Source organism: Cnephaeus nilssonii, assembly GCF_951640355.1.
Source record: "Cnephaeus nilssonii genome assembly, chromosome: 2".
Lineage (NCBI taxonomy): Eukaryota > Metazoa > Chordata > Mammalia > Chiroptera > Vespertilionidae > Cnephaeus > Cnephaeus nilssonii.
The window spans coordinates 14,581,190-14,594,066 of NC_137073.1; positions in this window are offsets into that span (position 1 = coordinate 14,581,190).

Genomic DNA, 12,877 nt, shown 5'->3' on the forward strand with positions numbered 1-12,877 from the left:
CTGAAAATGGGGTGTCAGTTATCTAAATATTTTCAGAACGCCCTTCCTAAAGGCACTCCGCCTGAAATTATTACGTTTAAAAGTCTCAGTCACTCTTTATGTGCATATTTAACTAAATGGGCTTGTCTGACCAAAAGTACAAAAGTAATTAAGAGTATCAGTGGCGCCCAGCTGTTGTGGTTCTGTGGTTGAGCATCACCCGTGCACCAAGAGGTCATAGGTTGGATTCCCCGTCAGGGAATATGCCGGGGTTGCGGGCTCATCGCCAGTAGGGGGCGTGCAAGAGGCAGCCCTTCTAGGTTTCTTTCTAAAAAAAATAAAATCAATAGACACATTTTTTTTTTTTAATAAGAGTATCAGTGGCCATTTTGGGAAACCTTTGAGATTCTCAAACTTTTCTTAAAAACGATTGGACATTCCAAGCGCTAAAATTGGCAAAGATAAATGAAATGTTATTTTGAAACTTTAAACGTTACCAAGAATTTGAAATTGCCTCATTGTGCAATAAAGTTTGAGACTTAACTGAGGATACTGAACTTCCAAAGAGAGAGAACATGGCTTCCTCGCCTCCAGCATTTTCTTGTCCTATCCCCCTTTACCCCCACCCCTACCCCAACTCCTTTGCTTCAGGCTCTTCTCCATATTCTCCTCTGAGGCCATCTGGCCTTCCACTATCAGCTTCTTTGCTTTTGACTCTACCTCTGGTGCCTTTCTTCTCTGAATTTCAAGTTCAGCCCTCTGAGGATCCTAATAGACCTCAAGCTTCATATGTTCCTTGGACTAAAGCTGAATTATGAGCCTTAATGAGAGAATTTCCTAAAGCAACTGAGGACCCTCAAACATCTGTTGAAGAGTTTGACCGTTACTCAAACCTACCAGCCTGTGTTTCCCAGTTTATAATCAGCTAGTTCAGTGGTCAGCAAACCGCGGCTCAAGAGCCACATGCAGCTCTTTGGCCCCTTGAGTTTTTAGCAAAGGCCAGCTTAGGAATACCCTAATTAAGTTAATAACAATGTACCTACCTATATAGTTTCAGTTTAAAAAATTTGGCTCTCAAAAGAAATTTCAATCGTTGTACTGTTGATATTTGGCTCTGTTGACTAAAGAGTTTGCCGACCACTTAGCTATTTCATTTGCTAGTCATTGAGGACCAGTCTCAGCATTGGATGAGATTGGCCCGCAACCCAGGCATGTGCCCTGACCAGGAATCAAATCTGCAACCTTTTGGGTGCAGGGGATGACACCCAACCAACCGAGCCACACCAGCCAGAGCAAGACTGCTAAGAATTTTTATTTTCAGCTTCGGCAAATGAAGGCCCCTATACAAAAACAAAAGCCTCCTAGGTTCTTCTGTTACTGCAAAGAGCCGGGACATTGTAAAAGAGATTGTTGCAAATTTTGGCGCTTCAGGTGCCTTCAGCCTTCCCAGAGTCTTCCTAATCGCCAGTAATGTGGCTCTGAGAACTACTAGGTCTTCTTCCCAATCCTCCCTCTTAATCGGCTTGGAGAAACTTTTCCCCAGATTGGCATGAATCATTGTCCTAAGCTCAACCCACTGCTATAAAGCAGCTTCAGAGTAATAAAACAGTTCTAATTGTGGGATTTTAAACCTCAATAGGTTTCTGAATCTATTCCTTTTGTTTATGCCTTTTAAGAGATACACACGCTTTTTTATTTTAAAGATTTTTAAAATTGATTTTTAGAGAGACAGAGAGAGAGAAACATTTATGCAAGAGGGAAACATTGATCAGCTGCTTCCTGCACACACACACAAACTGGGGATTGAGCCCTCAACCCTGGCATGTGCCCTGACTAGGAATCAAACTAACAATCCTTCAGTGCACAGGATGACACCAACCAACTGAGCCACACTGACCAGGGCATCCTTCTTTGTACCTCTGTTTGTTTTAAAGTAGTTTTTATTTGGATTTTTTTTCCCCCAGAGAGAAACATCAATTTATTGTTCCTCCCATTTATACATTCATTGGTTGATCGTGTGCCCTTTCCCAGGATTGAAACCACAACCTTAGTGCATCAGGACGATGCTCCAACCAACTGAGATACCTGGCCAGGTCCCTATTCATTTATTAACCTAGGGAAGTGTCCTGCCAGAATTTCTTTCTCCTGAAAGGGGAAAATAATTCTAGAATTTGACAGTAGCTGTCAAAATGTTAATCAGGTGAACTAATTGACCCTTCAGCATCTTTTATTTGCTCTGACCATACTGTACCTGAATCTAGGAACCCTTATGATTTGTCCCTATTGGACTAGCTGCCATCCTCTTTTTTTTTTTTTTTTTTTGCTATCCTCTTTATGGGTAAAATTTTCAATTGATATTGGCAGAATCCATACCTATTAAGATTCAAATAGATTGCTCAAACCCCCTTCCCAAATTAATACCCCATAAGTAATGAAGCCCTCAAGGCATAAAGCCCATTATCTATCTATAATAAAAGCATAATATGCTAATTAGACTGGACAGCCGGGTGACCTTCCGGATGAAGCCGGGGCTGTGAAGGCCAAGCCCCTTGCACAAATTTCATACATCGGGCCTCTAGTATATATATAAAGGCTAATATGCAAAGTGTTCCCTCGGGAGTTTGACCGGGAGACTGGGAGTTCGATTGCTCGCTATGATGTGCGCTGACCACCATAGGGTTGCGCTGACCACCATAGGGTGGCGCAGAACAAAGGAAGGCCCTGGTCGGCAGCCGGAAAGCCCCTATCTGCCCTGATCTCCAGCCAGGCCTAGGGACCCTACCCGGGCACACATTTTGTGCACCGGTCCTCTGGTAGATTAAAAGACTCAGGGCCTCTGCCCAGCCGGCGTGGCTCAACCTATGAACTAGGAGGTCACGGTTCAATTCCCGGTTGGGGCACATGCCCAGGTTGTGGGCTCAATCCCCAATGTTCATCTCTGAAATCAATAAAAATATATTTTTTTAAAAAGGATTCATGCCTCATTTTTCCTTGCACTAGTCCCAGCAACACTCCCATTTTACCTGTGAAAATCCAAGGCTGGTGTTTTGTTCAGGACCTCTAAGGGGTAAACAACATTGTTATCCCTCAACGCCCTATTGCTTATTTAAAATATATTTTTATTGATTTTTTTTTTTTTTTAGAGAGAGGAAGAAAGAGGGATAGAGAGACAGAAACATCTTTTTTCTTTTTAATATATTTTTATTGATTTCAGGGCGAGAGATAGAAACATCAGTGGTGAGAGAATCATTAATCAGCTGCTTCCTGCACATCCCTCACTGGGGACTGAGCCTGCAACCCCAGCACCCTTCAGTCCTCAGGCTGACACTCTAACCAGTTAGCCAAACCGGCTAGGGTGGATGTCAATTCTTGATGGCAATTTATTTATGCAGTGCATTTTTAAAATTCCACTTGATGAAGCTAGCCAATACCTTTCTGCTTTCACTTGGAAAGGAAAACAATTTACCTGGGCAGTAATGCCTCTGGTTTTACTGAAAGCCTTCTATTTCTCACAAATCCTGAAGGCTGACTTGGATGACATAACTTTCCCTAAAGATTCTACCTTGTTGCAGGAAGTGGATGATTTACTTTGCTCTTCCTCCCAGGTCTCACAAGAAGACAGCATACACCTGTTAGAACTTTTGGCCTTAAAGGGACATAATATCTCTAAATAAAAATTACGATTTGTCCAAACTCAGATTTGCTATTTGGGACATCTGATATCAGAACAAGGACTACCCTGAGTCCAGATAGGCTTCATGATGTCCTAGGTTTCCCAAGGCCCAAAACTAAGCATCAGTTGCAAGATTTTCTTGGGCTACTCAGCTATAGTTGAAACTGGATCCCAAATCTCTTAGGACAAAACCTCTGTATGTTTTACTAAAGAATTACAGTCCTGACCCAATTTTATGGGAAGAACAAGACAACATAGCCTTTAAATCCTTAAAGGAGAGTTTAATGAACCCACCAGCTCTTGGGCACCCAAATTATCAGATTCCCTTTTTACGTTTTGTACATGTTAAGGAAGGAAATGCTCTTGCAGTACTCATCCAGAAACATGGAGATCACCATAGACACCTAGGATACTATGGTCAGCAATTGGACCCTGTGGTTCAGGGACAATACCCCTCTTAGAACCATTACTACCCTTTTGGTTAAGACCACAGAGGGAATTGTGGGATCCCCTTTAACCATCTTTGTACCCCATGCTGTAGAGGCTCTCCTGGATTCTCATCACACTCAGCATTTTTCAGTAAGTTACCTGACATAACTTTCATTTTAAAGTAGTAACTTTAATCCAGCCGCTCTTTCCTTCAGCACTGGTGAAGCTCCTTGTGACCGCGTGGCACTGATGGATCACCTCCTGAGTCCTGGTGAGGATCGACTACAGGCTCCTCTGGGTAATGCTGATTTCTCATGGTTTACAGACAGCTTGTATTTAAAGAATGAAACTTGTAAGTCCTGTACTGGATAAGCTAAACCTCTTTTGAAATCATGAAGGCAACATTTTAACCTAGGCTACTTCACAGCAGGCTGAATTCCAGTGCAAATAAAATTAGAAGTGGCCCTGTGTTCGGGAATCATTTGCCAGAGCCTGCCCTGCCTGCTGCTTTAGCTCTTAGAGCCCAGGGCACTCTAAACTGGATTCTCCGTAAGCTAAAGGAAATCCCCTCCCGACACTTCCACGAGGGCTGTTGCCCTTAAGGGAACCAGCAGTAGTCAAACTTCTGTCATGGTCCAAAGGGCTATGTCCACAGCTGAAACTTAGGAAAACTGGCCAGAGACGCCCAACAGTTGGCTCCAGCAAAAGAAAAACAAAATTGGAAATCTAACAATTGTTGGTTTGATAAAACGAGAAAGCTCTGGTTTGGACTCAGTTCTACTAGAGACTCTAAAATTTCCACTCCTAACTATTTTTAAAAAATATATATTTTGCCGAAACCGGTTTGGCTCAGTGGATAGAGCGTCGGCCTGCGGACTGAAAGGTCCCAGGTTCGATTCTGGTCAAGGGCATGTACCTTGGTTGCGGGCACATCCCCGGTAGGGGGTGTGCAGGAGGCAGCTAGTCGATGTTTCTCTCTCATCGATGTTTCTAGCTCTCTATCCCTCTCCCTTCCTCTCTGTAAAAAATCAATAAAATATATTTTTTAAAAAATTATATATATATATATATATATTTTATTGATTTTTTACAGAGGAAGAGAGAGGGATAGAGAGTAAGAAACATCGATCAGCTGCCTCTTGCACACCCCCTACTGGGGATGTGCCCGCAACCAAGGTACATGCCCTTGACCGGAATCGAACCTGGGACCCTTGAGTCCACAGGCCGACGCTCTATCCACTGAGCCAAACCGGTTTCGGCCACTCCTAACTATTGTACATGCATTAAACCATTGGTCCGTTGACAAAATGGTAGCATTTATGAATCAGTATTGGTGGGGAAATATTAATAAGGCCATAAAAAGCATCTACCTTTTCCCACCTGTCCACAGTAGGACCCAGGAAAGCCTGTTCACACTGCTCCTGGACATCTGAAATTGCCTACTGGACCATTCCAGTTTGGCAAATTCAGCTTCCCATCTCTCATGTTTTAGTCATGATCAGTATGTTTTCTCACCAAAGTGAAGCTTTCCCTTCTAGACAAGCTACTGCCTCTGGCTAAAGTTCTAGTGGGGGGCACAGGGCAAATGGGCACCCCAAGAGGCAAGAGCAATCTGTTTTAGAAGCAAACTTGGCTAGCTGTATTCCTGCCACCACCCCCACCCCAACGCTGTACTGAGACTGGCATTTTTCATCTATTGGTGCCCTCCCAGAGGGAAAGACAGAACCATTGAAGTCTCCTCGGGGTGCTTGGGTGGATGGAGAACTCCATGAAGTTTTCCTCCTTGCCAGTTCCCACTGGGGGGCTCATTCAGCTCTCTGGTGAAGGGGGGAGTTTCTGAGTCTGTCCTGACTGGGAAGCCCTGGAAGGGTCAGAGGGCGTCAGGGAGCTCCCCGCTCCTTCCCCGCTATGCCAGCTGCTGGCTGGGAGCACCTAGCTGTGGCTCCCATGGTTTGCTGCCCTTTGAGATCTGTTTGCTTCCAGCATTGTGAAATTTCCCTGGTTTGTTCATGGAAAGCTTGGGCTGGTGACATCTGCCAGGGACTCTGACTTTCTCTTCCTGGAAGTGAAGTAGAAACGACACTGTTGGGGGGTAGGTTTCTTCTTTTTTCTTTTTTAAAGTAGTCATTGATGTTAAAGGAGCCAAGTGGCTTCTGTAACTCATGAGTACTCTGTGGGCACCTACTTTGTGCCCTATCAGAAAAAGACACTTGGGGATGCTGTCAGTCTGTAATGGGGTGGACAGAGATGGACTGGGTCTGGGAGAGATGTGGGGTGTGGGCAGTCAGGGAACTATGGGCTTACTCAGAGGGCACCTCCCAGCTTTGCCAGAGCCTGCCCTGCCAGCCAGTCTTGAGTAGCATGATGAAATTCTTCAGTGGCTAGGTTTCCCAGCACACCTGTAGCTTCCTTCCAGGAAGGAAGGCACTGCAGAATCTGGAAGGCTAAGAGGATTGTGCAAGCAACCTGCCCAGGACAGTGGTTAGGCCAGTTAATCAAGTCAAGGATTGGCAAAAGGGCCCAGGTCCCTTGCCTTGACCCTCACTATGGGACTTAAAGCCTTTTACACAAAAGTGGGTAAAATGGTCAGAATGGAAAAGAGAAGTTTCTAGGTACTCCTTGATAATGGTATTCCCATGAACTGTGGCAGCAAAGCCTGTTGGTGAATCTGACTCCATGAGATTGAGAGAACATGAAAATCTAATGATCGGAAGATTATGAAAGTTGGAATATTTTAATAGGTTTTATGTAAAGAAGTTGTGCATCAACCTATGAACGAGGAGGTCATGGTTCAATTCCCAGTCAGGGTATATGCCCAGGTTGTGGGCTTGATCCCCATTGTGGCGTACAGGAGGCAGCCGATCAGTGATTCTCTCTCATCATTGATGTTTCTCTCTCTCCCTCTCTGAAGTAATATATATATATTTTATATGTAAAATATATATATATATTTTTTAAGTTGTGTCTCCTTTAACTAATGTTTTATGGGAGTGGATATTATGCCCTACTCGGGCACACTTCCCCTTCCTAGTATTGTAAAACCAAGACCAGTTGGTAAGTCCCAATAGGGCCTACAGTTAGAAATGTGAGAGTTGATGGAATTCAGGTAAAAGTTAGTAGGAGAACTGGCCACTATGATCAAAGAAGGTAAAAACTGATCAGTTCAATTGAGCAGGCTTTATGTGAAGCCGTGTCCCTTACCTGATTGTGTTATGGGATGGACATTGTATCTAACTGGGGAACATTTCCCTTCCTAGTCTTGTAAAACAGGCTTGTAAATGCGCCCTTCTGGCCACATTAATGGGACATGCTGATGGGAACCTGTGGATTGCCTGAGCCCACACAGGATGGACTAGAAGCTGGAACAGCTTCCCTGTGCGATAGCCCATGTGGAGTGTGGGCTGGGCTTGGCAGCACTTCATGAGCCCTTCCTAGTGATGACTACTGGGACGTTGGACAAGAGAATTTTCATTTGTGGGGCATTTCCTGCCTCCTATCAGACAGAAACTGAAGCTACTCATGCCTGAAGGACATAAAGTGATCTTGAAACCTGAACTACCCACCATGTCTTGGGTGATGTCAGAGAAATGCTCTAATAGGTATTGCAGGGCCCAGAAGAGTAAGATAATAAAATGAAAATGATTTATACAAGATCATGCTGCCTGGCGATAGCAAGGAGATAGGAGGAAGAAGCGTCCTTTCCCCTAGGACTGACTTAGAAACTGTGAGGAGCTACTCGCTTCTGTTGTCACTGGACAGTGCCCTATAAATAGCTCTTGGCTGATCAACAAAGAGCTGCTTGGTTTGTGAACACCAGTTCCAAGGTAAACAGACAACATCCTGTTTGGAAGGCCACTACTCTGATCAAAGAAGGTAAAAACAGATCAGTTCAATGGGCTGAATTGCTTGCTGTTTTTCCAGGAGTGATAGAAGAATCGATCAGCAGTAAAAGCTCCTTCCTTTGGGTTTTTACTCCGTCATGGCAGTGGCCAATGGTCAGGTATTAGGGCAATGGACATCTGGCTTATTAAAGGGATGCCGAAGTCCCTGTGGGAATTTGAGGGGTACATTACAATAGGACAAGTTGATGCCCATCTGAAGAACCCCCTTCCAAGTTCAGAAGGTGATTGGCACCAAGTAGACCCTTTGGTGTGCTCCGTTATGGTACCGGGGCCCATGATATGAGTGGGCAAGGGGGGCTGCAGCAATACAGAGATGGGTCGAATCTAGACATAGTTCTCTTGCACCCTGCAAGGCACAAGAACTTTGTCAACAAGATACAGACTGCAAATGGCTCTGCGAAAGATTTCCCAGGGGAGTGGGTTACATTGGACCGATGCCAGTAGCACCTTGGGGCTATAAATGGGTCCTTACAGGAATAGACATTTAACTCCAGACTGGGTTTTGCATACCCAGTGGCAGATACAAATCACAAAATCCTGTTCAAGAATAGGAACAGAAAGTACTGTACTTGTTTGTACCACCAGGTTACATTTCTTGGAACCAAGGAACACACTTTACAGCCAGTAATGTCCCACAATAGGCAGAGTATGAGTTTGATAGAAAATTTAAATGGGCAGTTCAAACATTGGTTATCTAAAACGGCAGGAATAAAGACATGAAGGGCTGGCTTATATGTCTTCTGCAGTGTGTGCTCACAATCTGAGGGGGGCTTAATGTTCTGGGGAAGGGATGGGGGGTGCTGGTGTGACTAAAGTTCTTGCCCACATTATTACAGCTTTTTCCCCCTACCTGGCAGTGGTTCCAGGACCAGGGGTACAACTGCGGGTGCTGGAAGCAGGGAGGATTATTAAGCAAGAAACTGTAACTACTGTTAAACCCTTTATGTCAGAATTCCTAAGGGCCTGATGGGATAGGTTGTGCCTTCACCCCATCAGGCAGCGTTGGGGCTGACAGTGGATGCTGATGTGTTGCATAGTGGTTCGGGCAGCCCATGAGTTCTGCACCAGTGACCTCGGCCTGTCTGAGTGAGAGTGCCTCGGGGGAGGCACTGGCTAAGCTAGCGTGGCTGCCTGCAATCTGGACCCGCACAGTGGCGGAACCTAAAGACCCTTCAAAGGCTGGAAAAGTCTGGGTAATAGAAACAACAAATGGAGAGAAGGAGAAATAATAGCAGAGGACAAAGGGATGAATAATTGGGCTATGCAACAAGGGAAATCCAACCTTTTATTTTTTAATGCTGCACCACTGTTGATAACATCTATGATGTCATGAGGGTGGTGGCCATCAACATTGCAGCCACCAGACTGGGCAGTCCCCAGGATCTCTGTAATGGTTCCAGAGAGTTCTCTAGCTAAAGATCAGTGCCACATTTGTTGGGCAGTGATGACAATCTCGGCAAAAGGGATATTTCCACTGTGCTTAATGTTTTGTTTTGTTTTTGCTTCTTTCTGTCTCTTGGCGGTTCTTTGAGGGCTTTGATGATCAAGGCAAAGGCAGAGGCACTACTTCCATCTGGGCCTGTCTGTTCTGAATGGTCAGTTTCACTAATCCTCAGACCCTTCCAATCACCAGTTGCTTTGGCGATGTGATCACCAACCTTTTTTTTTTTTTTAATTGATTTCCGAGAGGAAGGGAGAGGGAGAGAGAGATAGAAACATCAACGATAAGAGACAATCATTGATCGACTGCCTCCTGCACGCCCCATGCTGGGGATTGAGCCCAAAACCTGGGCATGTGCCCTGACCGGGAATCCAACTGCAACCTCCTGGTTCATAGGCCGACACTCAACCACTGAGCCACGCTGGCCAAGCATCACCAACCTTTTTTGGAGACAGGCCCAAGGGGCCGATCTTGGGGGCCAGGGCAGATGTGGCACCCACTTCCCCACTGGTGCACCTCGGGTATATGACTTTGATTTCATTGGGGTCGAATTTCAGCTGCATGGTGGAGGCAGCTGGTGTCGGATGAACCCGATTCGGGATGACCGCCTTCTCCGAGCCAAAAAGGTTGATTCTTGTATGTGCCCTGACCAGGGGATTGAACCCATAACCTTGGAGTATCAGGACAACACTCTAACCAGCTGAGCTACCCGGCCAGGGCAGGCTGCCAGAATTGCTTCTGAAGACTTTAGGGGAGAATCCAGTTCCTTGCCTTTTCCAGCTTTTGGAGGTTTCTGCATTCTGTGCCCTGTGGCCCCTCCATCTGCAAGGTGCAGCCCTCCAACCTCTGTTTCCCTTGTCACCTCTCTGACTGCCTCCTTCCAAACTGAAGTACCCTTGTGATTTCATTGGGCCGTCAAATTAAGGTCAGCTAATTAGTATCTTCAATTTCATCTGCAACTTTAATTCCCCCTTACCAGTAAAGTGAATATTCACGTTAGGGTGTAGTCATCTTTGAGGGAGGGGTTAGTCTACCTACACAAACGAGTAAAGGCCAAGGATGCTGCTAAATATCCCACAGTGCTCAGTACAACCCCACAAATGTGAATAGTGCTAAAGTGATAGATGGGGCTTCTGACTAGGAGTGGGCAAAGGGAGCACTCCTGAGAGCTGAAATTTATCTTGATCTGGGCTGTGTACACACAGGTGTATACATATGTAACATGTTAAGATGTGCACACTTTGCCCAGACATTGTGGCTCGACCCAGGAACCAAGAGGTCACTGGTTCAATTCCAGGTCAAGGCACATGCCTGGGTTGTGGGCTCAGTCCCCAGGAGGCGGTCAATGGATGATGTTCCTCTCATCGATGTTTCTATCACTCTATCCCTCTCCCTCCCGCCCCTAAAAATCAATAAAAACATTTAAAAAAAGATGCATGCACTTCAAGTGTTACACCGCCTTTAAAAAGACCACCAATTTTAACAATAGCAGATAAGTTTGTTGTTTTAAAATGAGGTAAATACTAGAAGAAACAGCTTCAGGAGTTGGAAGCAATTGCCCCTGGAAAGCAGAACTGGCATGTGAAAGGGTGGCATGGGGACATCTTTATTTTTCCCCTTACATTAGAATTTGATGTGTGATATATAATTTTAAAAATGACAAAATGGAGCTCTGGCCGGTGTGGCTCAGTTGGGCATTGTCCCATGCACCAGGAGGTTGCTGGTTCGATTCCTGGTCAAGGGCACATGCCCTGAGTTTTGAGCTCAATCTCCAGTGTGTGTGTATGTGCCGGGGGAGGGGGGGCATGCAGGAGGCAGCCAGTGGATGTTGGGTTTTCACATAGATGTTTCCCTTCCTCTGAAATGAATAAACTATTCTTTTTTTAAAAAATGACAAAATGGAGAGATTTGCTCATTTACTGTGTCATTAGGATGGAATTCATACTGGGAACCAGGCTCTGTGCCTGGGGTTGGGACCAGGAGTGCAAAGCAGACATGGTCCCAGCCAGCGGGGGGCTTGGTGTGGTGTTGGGGGAAAGTGGAGTGCAGATAGTCTGAAGCCATGATCAGTCGCTGTCTAGGAGGGGCTGTGTGTGGATGCCAGGAGAGGTGATTCTCCAGAAAGGAGAGCTCTCATGAGCTAGTAGGAGCTTCACCTACCAGGGAGGTTTGGCTCCTGGCCTCTGGTGGTGGGAGGGATGGCAGAGGCTTTGTCACTGAGGCCCTGGGCTCCAGGCTGGACAGGTGGCTGAGCCCCTCCTCTGCACTCCAGATTGGGAGCCCCCCGCGTTCATCAAGCTATTCTGCCCTTTATTCCCCCAATCCAGCCCTGGGCTCCCTCGCGCATGCCTTCCGCAAACGTGGTGTATAGGGATGACACTGACCTACCCAGCCAGGGCCCAAGAAATGGTCTGAGGGGATCGTGACTACAGAGGAGCTGGAGGTTGCCAGGGCTGGGGTATGAGGAGGGTCTGACTATTCTGGAAGACTTGGGGAACCGCCAGCCACTTAGGGAGGGCTTGTTGTGGCCAAACTTGTGGTTTCAAGCAGCTATTCCGCGGCAGCTAGGAAACGGGTTTGTGGGGAGAAGGTAGGAGTGGGAGGGGAGTGTGTGAGAACAGATTTGAGAGCTGTGTTACATAAAAATAAGGGACAGTCCCTGGGGAGGAGATACAGAGGGGTCCTAAATGGTGCAGAGGGCCCCCCACCAATCAGCTCTACTTAACCCAACCTGGGCTCTGCCAGCCTCCCTGTCTTTGCTCTGCTGGTGCCCCACCAAAACGAGCTCTGGGCCCGGCCGGTGTGGCTCAGTGGTTGAGCATCTACCTATGAACGGTTAGATTCCCTTCAGGGCACATGCCCAGGTTGCATGGGCTGGATCCCCAGTGTGGGGCATGCAGGAGGCAACCGATCAATGATTCTCATCATGGATGTTTCTGTGTCTTTACCTCTCTGAAACCAATAAAAAATATATATATTAAAAGAACTGGCTAAGGGACATTTCTTTGCCCCTGCCCCCCATCCCTGTGCCCTGGCATTTACTCTTTGGCGGGAAGAGGGGCACCCTTAGGGGAGCACCAACATAAGTTCTACCTAAAGGCCTACTCAGCCCTGGCTGGTCTGGCTCAGTGGACAGAGTGTCCGCCTGCGGACTGAAGGGTCCTGGGTTCCATTCTAGTCAAGGGCACAAGCCTGGGTTGCGGGCTCGATCCCCAGTAGGGGGCGTGCAGGAAGCAGCCAATCGGTGATTCTCAATGATGTTTCTATCTCTCCCTCTCCCTTTCTCTCTGAAATCAATAAAAGCATATTTTAATAAATAGATAAATAAATAAAATAAAGACCTACTCAGCTAGGGTGCTCCAGTAACCCACATCCAGACGCAGCAACCTGGACTCCTTTTCTCCCTGCATCCCTCCCCCCTAACTCTTGGGAACCCAGCGAGTATCGCAGGGG